This window comes from Penaeus vannamei, chromosome 10 (assembly GCF_042767895.1).
Source record: "Penaeus vannamei isolate JL-2024 chromosome 10, ASM4276789v1, whole genome shotgun sequence".
NCBI lineage: Eukaryota > Metazoa > Arthropoda > Malacostraca > Decapoda > Penaeidae > Penaeus > Penaeus vannamei.
In genome coordinates, this window is record NC_091558.1 from 22,467,558 (window position 1) to 22,479,527 (window position 11,970).

The 11,970-nt window shown below is 44.3% G+C and overlaps 1 protein-coding gene across 1 annotated transcript in view; it reads right to left on the reverse strand.

The window, feature by feature from the left end:
• Positions 1-11,686: 11,686 nt before the first annotated feature.
• LOC113818827 (retinoblastoma-like protein 1) overlaps positions 11,687-11,970 on the reverse strand; it is a gene marked incomplete at its 5' end in the record, with an annotated part of 1,560 nt that continues 1,276 nt past the window's right edge. Inside the window, 1 exon segment of the mRNA XM_027371019.2 lies at positions 11,687-11,970. This exon segment is cut by the window's right edge and continues 896 nt beyond it.

Sequence of the window (11,970 nt, forward strand, 5' to 3'; positions counted from 1 at the left end):
CACGGACTCTCTTGTAACTGCATTTGAAAACTAATAAAAAGGACTTCCATTAATTATAATTTTCATATATAGATGATGTACCTCCTTATGGAAAATAGTTTGAGCTGGTTCTAGCTTCGGTTTTGGCACATAATAATAAACAGTGGGACTAAAGGCCTTCTTGAATACTTAAAAAAATTAGATATGTGACATATTTCATAGTTTTGGAGAAATGCAGGAAATGAATATTGCTAAAGATTTATGATCTATCATTTTTCGACGAAAAGACTGGATTCTGGGGGATAACGAGGCACTTTCTAATAATAATAGATCGGAGTAAATAAATCATAAAGGATAAATAGATACAATAATGAATGAATGCCTAGATAGATAAAGCATTTGCTGTTGACAACTCACCCCTGCGAAGCTGTTATTTCGGATTTAATTTGGATAATTTTTATTAATTGAGAATTTTCTGCCCCGTTAACTCTAAAACTCGGATGTCTTCCTGCATTAGCGGCGTATTTAAAATATGGTAATAAGGTGAAGATCCCGGGTAAGGAAGTTTTTTTTGTTCATATGGCGAGGTTTATGGATTTCCAGACTGGTTGATAGTCAGTGGCTAATGGTTAAAAGCAAAGTAAATGTGCTAGACATCTAAGGTCACTACAGGAAGGTATTAGTAAATGGTGGTGGCAAGTGATAGTTTCTATGAGTCAACTATCTAAGGTAGTGTTGAAAGGTTAAAGATGGGTAAAGGAGTTGATGAGGGAATGGGTTAGGGTGGTTTAGGTAAGGGAATTAGATCAAGTGAAGGATATTTATGCGTCTGAGGAAGGAGAACAGGTTGTCACAGCAGAAGCTGTGGGATTCTGTAAGGATGTCTATGTTGGGAAGTCGGTGAAGGGAGGATAGGTGTGGAAAACCAGGTGCGGGCTGTATTAAAGCGTGGACAGGACAACAGAATGTGTGGGACTGAAAGATGGACATTGCAAAGGGGGTACAGGGGCGGGTCAGAGCGTGACATTAGATAGGCGTGTTAGGCGGGTGTGGCCAATTCATATGCGTGCGAGAGCCGTCTCCCAACGTCTGTGCCGGTGAAATGGAGCTGACCAAGAGGAGATGTATAGTTTTTCAGTATGTAATTTATTAGTGAGGAAACTTGACCAGAAAGATTGCTATCAGGAATATAGGAAGGTCTTAAAGTGGGTAATAATCCGTGACTGGAATATGTGAGAAGCGTGGTTGGTGTGACATGGGCATAGCGGCGTAGCGTGTTAGAGTATCTGCCTGTTCATTGTCAGGGATTCCAACATGGCTGGGCACCCAGCAAAATCTGATAGATTTATGGCGTGTGGACAGGTAGAACAACCAGTTCTGGATATTGCAGAGAAGGGGAATGGTCGAATGCATAGACTTTATGAGGGTTAATGAATTACGGGAGTCAGTAGAAATAGTGAAAGAGGAAGAAGGGAGTGAGTATATCTGTTTTAAGGCAAAAAGGAGTGAATGAAGTTCTGTAGTAAGGACATTAGATTCAGGAGGTAGGGTGTATTTGAAAGTACGATTTGGGAATGTCACTGCGAATCCAGCTCCTGAGGTGGATTTGGAACCGTCAGTGTAAACATGATGGTGGAGGAATGACAGGAGACATGGTCAAGGAAGTGAATGATAAGGATAGAGGGGGATATCTAATTTTGGTGGATTAGGGAAAACAAATGAGCAAATACGGGGATAAGGTATAAGCCATAGAGGAATGGAATGGACAAAACGGGAGAGGTCGGAGGTGGGGAAAGGGGGGTATCCATGCGTATGGGGAAAGGAGTTGGTAAACGTGGAGAAGAGGTAAAGGTAGGAAGCAAGGATTATGGGATAATTAGTTTGGCAAGGGAAGTTGGTGGAATCGAGCATAGCATCGGAGAGAGGAGGGCTCGACGTCGAGAGGGAGACGGCGCCCTGGGCTAATGGTTAATGGTTAAGCTAAATGTGCTTGACATCTAAGGTCATGTAGCACTATAGGAAAGTATAGTAAAGAGGGATGTCAGGTGATAGTTGTTATGTGTCAACTATCTAGAATAGTGTTGAGAGGTTGAAGATGAGGGAAAAGATTATGGTGGTTTAGGTAAGGGAGTTAGATCAAGTGAAGGATATTTATGTGTCTGAGGAAGGAGAACAGGTTGTCGAGGCAGAAGCTGTGAGATTCTGTAAGGATGTCTGATATGTTGGGAGGTCGGTGAAGGGAGGATAGGTGTGGAAAAGCAGAAGTATGTGCTGTATTAAAGCGTGGACAGGATAAGAGAATGTGTGGGACTGAAAGAAGGATGTTACATAGAGGACATAGGGGCGGGTCTGAGCGTGTGTTAGGCGAGTGTGGCCAATACGTAATCGTGTGAGGGCAGTCTCCCAACGTCTGTTTTTGTGAAATGGAGCTGACCAAGAGGAGATTGATGGTTTTACGGTATGTAATTTATTGTTGTGGAGTCTTGACCAAAAAGATTGCCATCGGGTATACAAGACAGTCTTAAAGTGGGGGTAGTAATCTGTAGCTGGAATATGTGAGAAGCGTTGTTGAGGTGATGTGGACATTGCGGCATATCGGGCAAGAGTATCTGCCTCTTCATTGCCAGGGATTCCAACATGGCTGGGTACCCAGCAAAATCTGACAGATTTGTGACGTGTGGATAGATAGAACAACCAGTTCTGGATCTTACAGACAAGGGGATTGGTCGAGTGCATTGACTTTATGAGGGTTAAGAGAATTACGGGAATCAGTAAAAATAGTAAAAGAGGAAGAGGTGGATGAATATATGCGTCTTAAGGCAAAAAGGAGTGCATATAGTTCTGTAGTAAGGACACTAGATTCAGGAGGGAGGGTGTATTTGAAAGTGCAATTTGGGAATGTTACTGCTAATCCAGCTCCTGAGATGGATTTGGAACCGTCAGTGTAAACATGAATGCTGGAGGAATGAATGGAGACATGGTCAAGGAAATGAGCGAGAAGGATAGAGGGGGGAATATCTGATTTTGGTGGGTCAGGGAAAACTGAGGAGCAAATACAGGGGTTAGGTATAAGCCATGGAGGAATGGAATGGACAGACAGTGGGAGAGGTCGGAGATGAGGGAAGGGGGAATGGGAGAGGAGGGTATCCATGCGTACGGGGAGAGGAGTTGGTAAACGTGGAGAAGAGGTAAAGGTATGAAGTAAGGATTGTGGAATAGTTAGTTTGGTAAAGGAAAATTGGTGAAATCGAGCATAGCATCGGAGAGAGAGAATGGCTCGACGTCGAGAGAGGGACGGCATGCCTGATTCAGTATATAGGCTCTCAACTGGAGAGGAGCGGAAGGCTAAGCGGAGACCGCTGTAGTGGACTGTATCAAGGTGAGCAAGAAGAGAGGTTGAGGCAGAGGAGTAGATATGGCATCCATAATCTAGAGTGGAGAGAATCAAAGTAACATGAAGATGGAGAAGAGTTTTGCGATCTGAGCCCCAGGAGATATGTGAAAGCGTTTGTAAGATTCGGAGGCGACGTTGAGCTTTTTCTTTGATATACAAGATATGGTCTCGCCAGGACAATTTGGAATCAAATATAACGCCAAGGAATTTGCCAGAAGACCGGTATTGGAGTGGAGCATTATATAAGAAGAGTGGGGGTTTGGGGACCGTACGTGAGCGAGAGAAAAGGATGGGGAAAGATTTAGAGGTAGAGAAGCGAAAGCCATGGTTGGTGGCCCAAGAAGTTACTGATGTTATTGCAGACTGAAGGAATTGACAGAGATCTGGTATGGATGTGCCAGATGCATAGATGGTTAAGTCATCAACATATAGTGATGCTCTGGCTCCTGGTGGTAGGACTGAGACTATGTCATTTACAGCAAGAAGGAATAAAGTGGTACTAAGCACACTTCCTTGTGGGACGCCTTCGAATTGAGGAAAGGATGATGAAGTGGAAGAGGTAATCTTGACCTGGAAAGTACGTTTAGAAAGGAAGGATTTAATGAAAACACCCATGTTTCCACGTAAACCTAAGGAGGACAATTGTTGGAGGATATGGTATCGCCATGTGGTGTCATATGTTTTTTTTAGATCAAAGAAAATGGCTAATACGGATTCATGGCGTGCAAAGGCCGATGTAATGTATGTCTCGAAATGGGCAAGTGGGTCTGCTGTACTTCGGGCACGTCGGAAACCAAACTGGGAAGGGGAAAGATTATGAGATTCTAGGTACCACATTAAACGGGTTAACCATTCGTTCTAGTAGTTTGCACAAACAGCTAGTTAGATCTATGGGGTAGGGTACCTGATTTATTGGGTTTAAAGAAAGGTAGGAGGAGAGCATCTCGCCAATGAGAAGGAAAATTTCCTGACGTCCATATGTGGTTGAAAATAGTTAAAAGGAAGGATAGAGAGGAGGATGGGAGGTGTCGGAGCATACGATAGTGAATACCATCAGGGCCTTCATGAGTGTTGCGGCACGACTGTAATGCAGCGTTGAGTTCAGAAGAAGTAAAAGGAGCATTATAGGTCTCAACAGAGGATAGGGTGAAGGTAATAGGGGTGCGTTCCTTGATGGTTTTAATGGAAGAAAAGTGTGGGGAAAGGTGAGAGCCACTACTGACCTGGCTGAAATAGTTGCCCATTTCATTAGCTACTTCTACAGGCTCAGAGATGAGAATATCTCGAATATGGAGGACGGGTGCAGGATGGGGGGGATGTTTGCCTGATAGTTTATGGATCCGTCGCCAAACAGCTGAAATAGATGCAGATGTAATTGAGGAAACATAATTTTGCCTGCAATTTGTTTTGCTGTTTCTAATTGTAAGGCGAAGATTGGCAGATGTTCTTTTAAAGGAAATAAGGGCTGATAGCTGGTGAGGGGTGCCTCGTTTGTAGCGATAGCTGTTCCAGGCTGCTCGTTTTAAACGGAGCGCTTTGGTGCAATCAGAATTCCACCATGGAACACATTTAGAGGTATAAGGTCTTGAAGTTCGAGGAATGGCTGTATAGGCAGCTCTTAGGATCGTGGTTGTAAAACAATGTAGCATATCTGAAATGGACGGTAAGGGGGGTGGAGGGATAGGTAAACTAGAGAGTGAAGTGAAAGTATGCCAGTCAGCTCTATCAAAGCACCAGCGTGGAGGATTAGGAAGTGGTACATATGAAGTAGGAGAAAGGAGTATTGGGGAAGTGGTCTAGAACTGACCAATGGAAATCTAGATGTAAAGTAGGAGAGCATAGAGAGAGGTCAAGGCATGAAAAGGATTGTGTGCGCATGTCAAAGTGTGTGGGGCGATCTGAATTAAGAATAATTAGGTTATTTGTGAAGAGGAAGCGTTCTAGAGATCGGCCTCGGGAGTTGGTGGTAGAGTCACCCCACAGAGTGTGACGGCAGTTGAAATCACCAACTATGAGGAAAGGTGGTTGGAGTTGGGAAATTAGAGTCTCAAAGGCAGTAAAGTCAATGGGATGGGATGGGGAGAAGTAGACTGAAATCACTGTGACCAAGCGGCGAAGAAAGATGCGAATAGCTGTGCACGGGACAGGTTTGTATGGGAGGTATGACATAAGGTGTTTTATGATGGATAAGTATAGACGAGACATAAAGGGAGTGTGGGGAAGAGATAAAATGGTAATTGGGAATTGGAATAGGAGGGTGTGTGAGGAAAGTCTCTTGGAGGCAGATAATAGATGGATTATAAGAAGCAAGGATATGACGTAGGTCTGATCTATGAGAGCGGAAACCGCGAATATTCCAATGTAGGAGAGCTATATCCTAGTTGATTTATGAATGATAACACATGTACGTGTTGGGGAATTTGAAGGGGAAGGAGCTAGGGGGTGTAAAGGAGGGATATTGGGAGGTAGGCAGTCTGGAGAAGGGTATTGTTGTGCCATGAGTGATTCTCGTGTGTATCCGGGAGGGAGTGCAAAGGATAGAGGGGATGGAGGGAGGGAGAATGTGCCTATAGTTGGGGTTGAAGGGGGTGGGTTGTGTTGGGAGGGAGTAGATGTGGGGCGAGTATTAGTGTTAGGAGGATGAATATCGGAAGGATGGATAGTTGGAGTTGAAGGGGATGTGTTGTCTTGGGAGGGATTAGGAGGAAGGGGTGTAGGGGTGCTGTGAGTAAGAGGGGGATGCATATCAGGAGGATGGGTATTGGGAGGATGGATATCAGTGGTGGTTGGGTTTGAGGGGGTTAGGTTGTGTTGAGAGGGAGTAGGAGGAAGGGGTGTAGGGGGAATATTAGTAGGGGGGGTATGAATATCGGCAACCACTTCAAGTGTGGAAGGAGCATGAGTTATGGGATCTTGTGTCTGAAGCATATAGTTTTGAATGTCATCCAATGTTTCTGCAGTGGAGTTTGTTGGAGAGTTTTGTGAGAAGGTAATTGTTTCTGCAATGGAATTGGTTGGAGAGTTTTGTGGAATAAAGGTCTTCTTATGAGGGGGGGAAGAGGAGACTGGTGTCTCAGGAACAAAGGTATAGGTAGGTGGAGGTGATTGTGTTGGAGGGGAAGAAGGGTTAGAACGTTTAGTCTGTCTACTGCGGGTAGTGCGGGGAGGGAGAGGGGTTGGTGTTGGGGCTATAGTTGAGATAGATGTGGTTGAGATTGGGGTGTCTGGGTTTAGAGTGGCAAATAAATTGGTCTGAGGGATGTAGAATGTAGAAGTGGAAATGGGGACATTTTTTGGGTGGAGGGGGAAGGGCTGAGCGAACGATGTTGCTAGAATATGGAGTATGAGAGAAACCTTGTCGACGTGCCTCCTGTCTGGCTTTACGTAAAGTGAGACTATTTTTGTATCTGAGAGTTGCTACCTCAGATTCAAACTTGTAAGTGGGACAGCCTCTATAAAATACATTATGGGGCACGCAGCAGTTAGCACATGTTCGTGTTTGTGCTGAGCAGCTTGATCGATTATGACCAGGTTGGGCACATATGGGGCATCGATCTGTGGAACGGCAAAGTTTGGCAGGATGTCCAAAGCGCCAACAGTTTTGACATTGACGGGGAGGGGGTTGGTATGGTCGAACAGAGAGGGATTTTCCACCAATGTAGATACGTAAGGGAAGGTCATGTGTACGGAAGGTAATTTTGGCAATATTGGTCGGATTCTTTCGTTGACCTTTAGGAGGAATGGTGTAGCAATGTACTGATTTCACATCTTGGTCTTTGAGGCATCCTAATAAGTCTTCTCCACAGTCTGACCAATCTTTGGTATCGACTGGGCAGTTTGCTGGGGAGAGAGAGACAGTTCCGGTACAGGTATGAAGGGTTGGGTGAGGTTCTGCAGGAATGGGGTTGCCAGAATGATCAGTTAAATTTGAGTGCTATAGATTCAGTTTCTGATCTGACTGTTACCAGGCGGGAGCGATCGCGTCTGGTATAAAAAAAGGGACTCTGCCTACTTGTTTTTGGAGGCATTGTTGAAAGAGAAGAGTGTTGCCTGAGTAAGGAGCTGTAGCAGGGATCACGAAAAATCGGTCCCATTTAGCTGGGCTACACAGAGTATTTAAGATATCTGTAGGGTTGGTGGTGGTGGATGGTCGGGGACGTGTGGAAGAGGAAGTATTACGGAAGGTTGCAAGGTAGTAATAAGGGAGGATTGGTTGTTTGATGAAAGTTGCAGGGGTGGAGTTGAATTTGAGGAAGTTGGGTGGGTAGGAATGTCTTCTGGAGATTGATTCTCTGCTTGGGTGGGTAATGCACTAGTAGGCATTGAGGAGTGGGCAGTAGTTTCAGTGTTCAGAGCCGTGGTCAAAGGAGAGCCTGGGTTGGGGCTATTTGATAAAGGGGCTAGCCTCATAGCCTCTAATAAAGGGATTACATTTTCATTACTGGTCATGGGGAACCTGGATTATGTAAATAGGCCTAATCGGTCCACCTCCTTTCGCTACTGAAGGTAAGGGCTAGATTAGTCAGGAGTACCATGCCCATAATTCCCGCAGGCCGTTCAGGACTGGCACTAGGTCAGCCTTTCATCCTCTCAGCACGGCTCTCACACCTTAGGAAGTAGATAGCAGAAGGGGATGGAGAAATGACAGAAACAAAAACTGGAGAGGAAAAAGACCATGCAAGATTTGTTGAGTCGAGGGCTGAGGCCCTAGGCAGGGGAGATCCCTGTCTTGGGTCTCAGTCTTCATCTCCTAAGCCCCCCCACGACAACAACGGGCAAAGGATTGGGGGGGGCCCTGGGCTAAGCGGAGACCGCTGTGGTGGATTGTATCAAGGTGAGCAAGAAGGGAGGTTGAGGCAGAGGAGTAGATGTGGCATCCATAATCTAGAGTGAAGAGGATCAAGGGAACATGTATATGGAGGAGAGTTTTGCGATGTGAGCCCCAGGATACGTGGGAAAGAGTTTGTAAAATTCGGAAGCGGCGTTAAGCTTTTCCTTTGATGTACAAGATATGGTCTCGCCAGGACAATTCGGAGTCAAATATAACGCCTAGGAATTTGCCAGAAGAACGGTATTGGAGTGGAGCTTTATATAAGAAAAGTGGAGGTTTGGGGCCTATACATGATCACGAGAAAAGGACGGAGAAAGATTTGGAGGTAGAGAAGCGAAAGCTATGGTTAGTGGCCCAAGAAGGTACTGATGTTATTGCAGACTAAAGGATGTGCCAGATGCATAGATGGTTAAGTCATCAACATATTGTGATGCCCGGGCTGCTGGTGGTAGGACTGAGACAATGTCATTTACAGCAAGAAGGAATAAAGTGGTACGCCTTCGAACTGAGGAAAGGATGACGACGTGGAAGTGGCAATTTTGACTTGGAATGTACGTTTAGAAAGGAAAGATTTTATGAAGACACCCATGTTTCCACCTATACCTAGGGAGGATAATTGTTGGAGGATGTGGTACCGCCATGTGGTATCATGTTTTTTATTTAGATCAAAGAATATGGCTAATACGGATTCATGGCGTACAAATGCAGATGCAATATATGTCTCGAAATGGGCAAGTGGGTCTGCTGTACTTTGGGCACGGCAGAAACCAAACTGGGAAGGGGAAAGGAGATCATGGGATTCAAGATACCACATTAAGCGGAAGTTAACCATTCGTTCTAGTAGTTTGCACAAGCAGCTAGTTAGAGCAATGGGGCGGTAAAATTGGGGTAGGGTACCTGGCTTACAGAAAAGAAGATGGGAGGTGTCGGAGCATACGATAATGAATACCATCAAGGCCTTCATGAGTGTTGTGGCACAACTGTAATGCAGTGTTGAGTTCAGAAGAGAAAAAGGGAGCATTATAGGACTCATCAGAGGATAGGGTGAAGGTGATAGGGGTGCGTTCCTTAATGGTTTTAATGGGAGAAAAGTGTGGGGAAAGGTGAGAGCCACTACAGACCTGGCTGAAATAGAGAGGTCAAGACATGAAAAGGATTGCGTGCGCATGTCAAAGTGTGTGGGGCGATCTGAATTAAGAATAATTAGGTTATTTGTGGAGAGGAAGCGTTCTAGAGATCGGCCTCGGGAGTTGGTGGTAGAGTCACCCACCCAGTGGCGGCAGTTGAAATCACCAACTACGAGGAAAGATGGTTGGAGTTGGGAAATTAGAGTTTCAAAGGCAACAAAGTCAATGGGATGGGAGAAGGAGACTGAAATCACTGTGATCCAGTGGCGAAGAAAGATGCGAACAACTGTGCATGGGACAGTAGTTTGTATGGGAGGTATGACATTAAGGTGTTTTACTATGGATAAGTATAGACGAGACATAAAGGGAGTGTGGGGAAGAGATAAAATGGTAATTGGGAATTGGAACAGGAGGGTGTGTGAGGAAAGTCTCCTGGAGGCAGATGATAGATGGTTTATAAGAAGCAAGGATATGACGTAGGTCTGGTCTATGAGAGCGGAAACCGCGAATATTCCAATGTAAGAGAGCTATATCTCAGTTATATTATGAGTGAAAGCGTCAGTACGTGTTGTGCAATCTGTGGGGGAGGAGCTAGGGGGTGCAAAGGAGGGGTATCAGGAAGTAGGGAATCTGGGGAAGGGCATTGTTGTGACATGAGTGATTCCCGTGTGTATCCGGGATGGAGTGGAAAGGATAGAGGGGATGGAAGGAGGGAGAATGTGCCTATAGTTGGGGTTGAAGGGGGTGGGTTGTGTTGGGAGGGAGTAGGAGGATGTGGTGTGGGGGGAGTATTAGTGGTATGAGGATGGATATCGGAAGGATGGATAGTTGGAGTTGAAGGGGATGTGTTGTCTTGGGAGGGATTAGGAGGAAGGGGTGCACGGGTGCTGTGAGGAACAGGGGGATGGATATTGGGAGGATGGATATCGGTTGTGGACAGAATTGAAGGGGTTAGGTTGTGTTGAGAGGGAGTAGGAGGAATATTAGCAGAAGGGGTATGAATATCGGCATTCACTTCAAGTGTGGAAGGAGCATGAGTTATGGGATCTTGTGTCTGAAGCATATAGCTTTGAATGTCATCCAGTTTCTACAGTGGAGCTGGTTGGAGAGTTTTGTGGGACAAAGGTTTTCTTATGAGGGGGGGGGGGGGGGGGAGAGAGGAGATTGGTATCAGGAATAAAGGTAAAGGTAGGAGGAGGTGATTGTGATGTAGGGGAAGAAGGGTTAGAACGTTTAGTCTGTCTACTGCGGGTAGTGCGGGGAGGGAGAGGCGATGGTGTTGGGGCTGTAGTTGAGATTGGAGCTATGGTTGAGATTGGGGTGTCTGGATTTAGAGAGGCAAAAGAATTGGTCTGAGGGGGGTAGAATGTAGAAGTGGAAATGGGGACATCTTGGGGTGGAGGGGAGGGGCTGAGCGAACGATGTTACTAGAGTATGAGAGAAAACTTGTCGACGTGCTCCCTGTCTGGCTTCACGTAAAGTGAGACCATTTTGTATCTGAGAGTTGCTACCACAGATTCAAACTTGTAAGTGGGACAGCCTCTATAAAATACATTATGGGGGACGCTGCAGTTAGCACATGTACATGTTTGTGCTGAGCACAGTTTGATCGGTTATGACCAGGTTGGGCACATATGGGGCATTGGTCTGTGGAATGGCAATGTTTGGCAGGATGTCCAAAGCGCCAACAGTTTTGAGGCGCTTGGTATGGTCGAACAGGGAGGGATTGTCCACCAATGTAGATATGTGAATGCATTTGAAAAGTTAAGCATTCCAATTACATAACTGAACAAGAATGGTGATCTCTGAAAACACTGCTGAGGGTAACAATGCTTTAGAGGATATCCATTTAATTTCTCACCATTTTACTTTGTTATGCCATAATACATTTTTTTTTACCAAAAGTGTGCTTTATTTTTAATCATTAATCAATAGCAACTGCCTTACAATTGAGACCAGAGGTCAGCACAATTAAAAGTGTGCATCCCTGGAAAAAAAAAAAAAAATCTAATGGAGAAAATCTAGTTTTAAGCATATTATATAATACAATCTTTATAGTTTTAAAACTCTTGGTACAATTTCCCATAACATTAAGCTGTGCCTGTCTTATAAGTGAAAATAAAAGGGCCAGAATTTGAACCCAAAGAACTAAATTTCAATTTCCATCTCTAAAGTGGAGTATATCTAAATATTTAATGACTGATCATAGTCAGTACATACTAGATTATCTACAAAAAAAAGTTTTAAAATATCCCTCTACAAAAATTAAATGTCACAAAGTATCCTCTGATTAAAGAAATTGCCAGCATACGAATAAGGCAATTAAATATGGAGGTTTCAATGCAAAACATTGCATAATCATTTTGTTTAATTACACTTTACAAGCTTGTACTCAAACAACTTGCTTTCCAAACATTTACTCTGGTTCACACAAACTTTAAATAGGAGCTCAAACAGTTTGGACATTTTCAAATATCAAAATCTGAAAGTAAAGACACAACCTTGCTTCTGTACAAAAGCACTTGGTTACTGCATAATTAATCATTTAATTAAAGTATCAAGGAAGATGCAAAATATACACTTTTAATATCTTTAAAATAAAACAAGGTACACTACTGTATAAATGCAAATTAAAACAT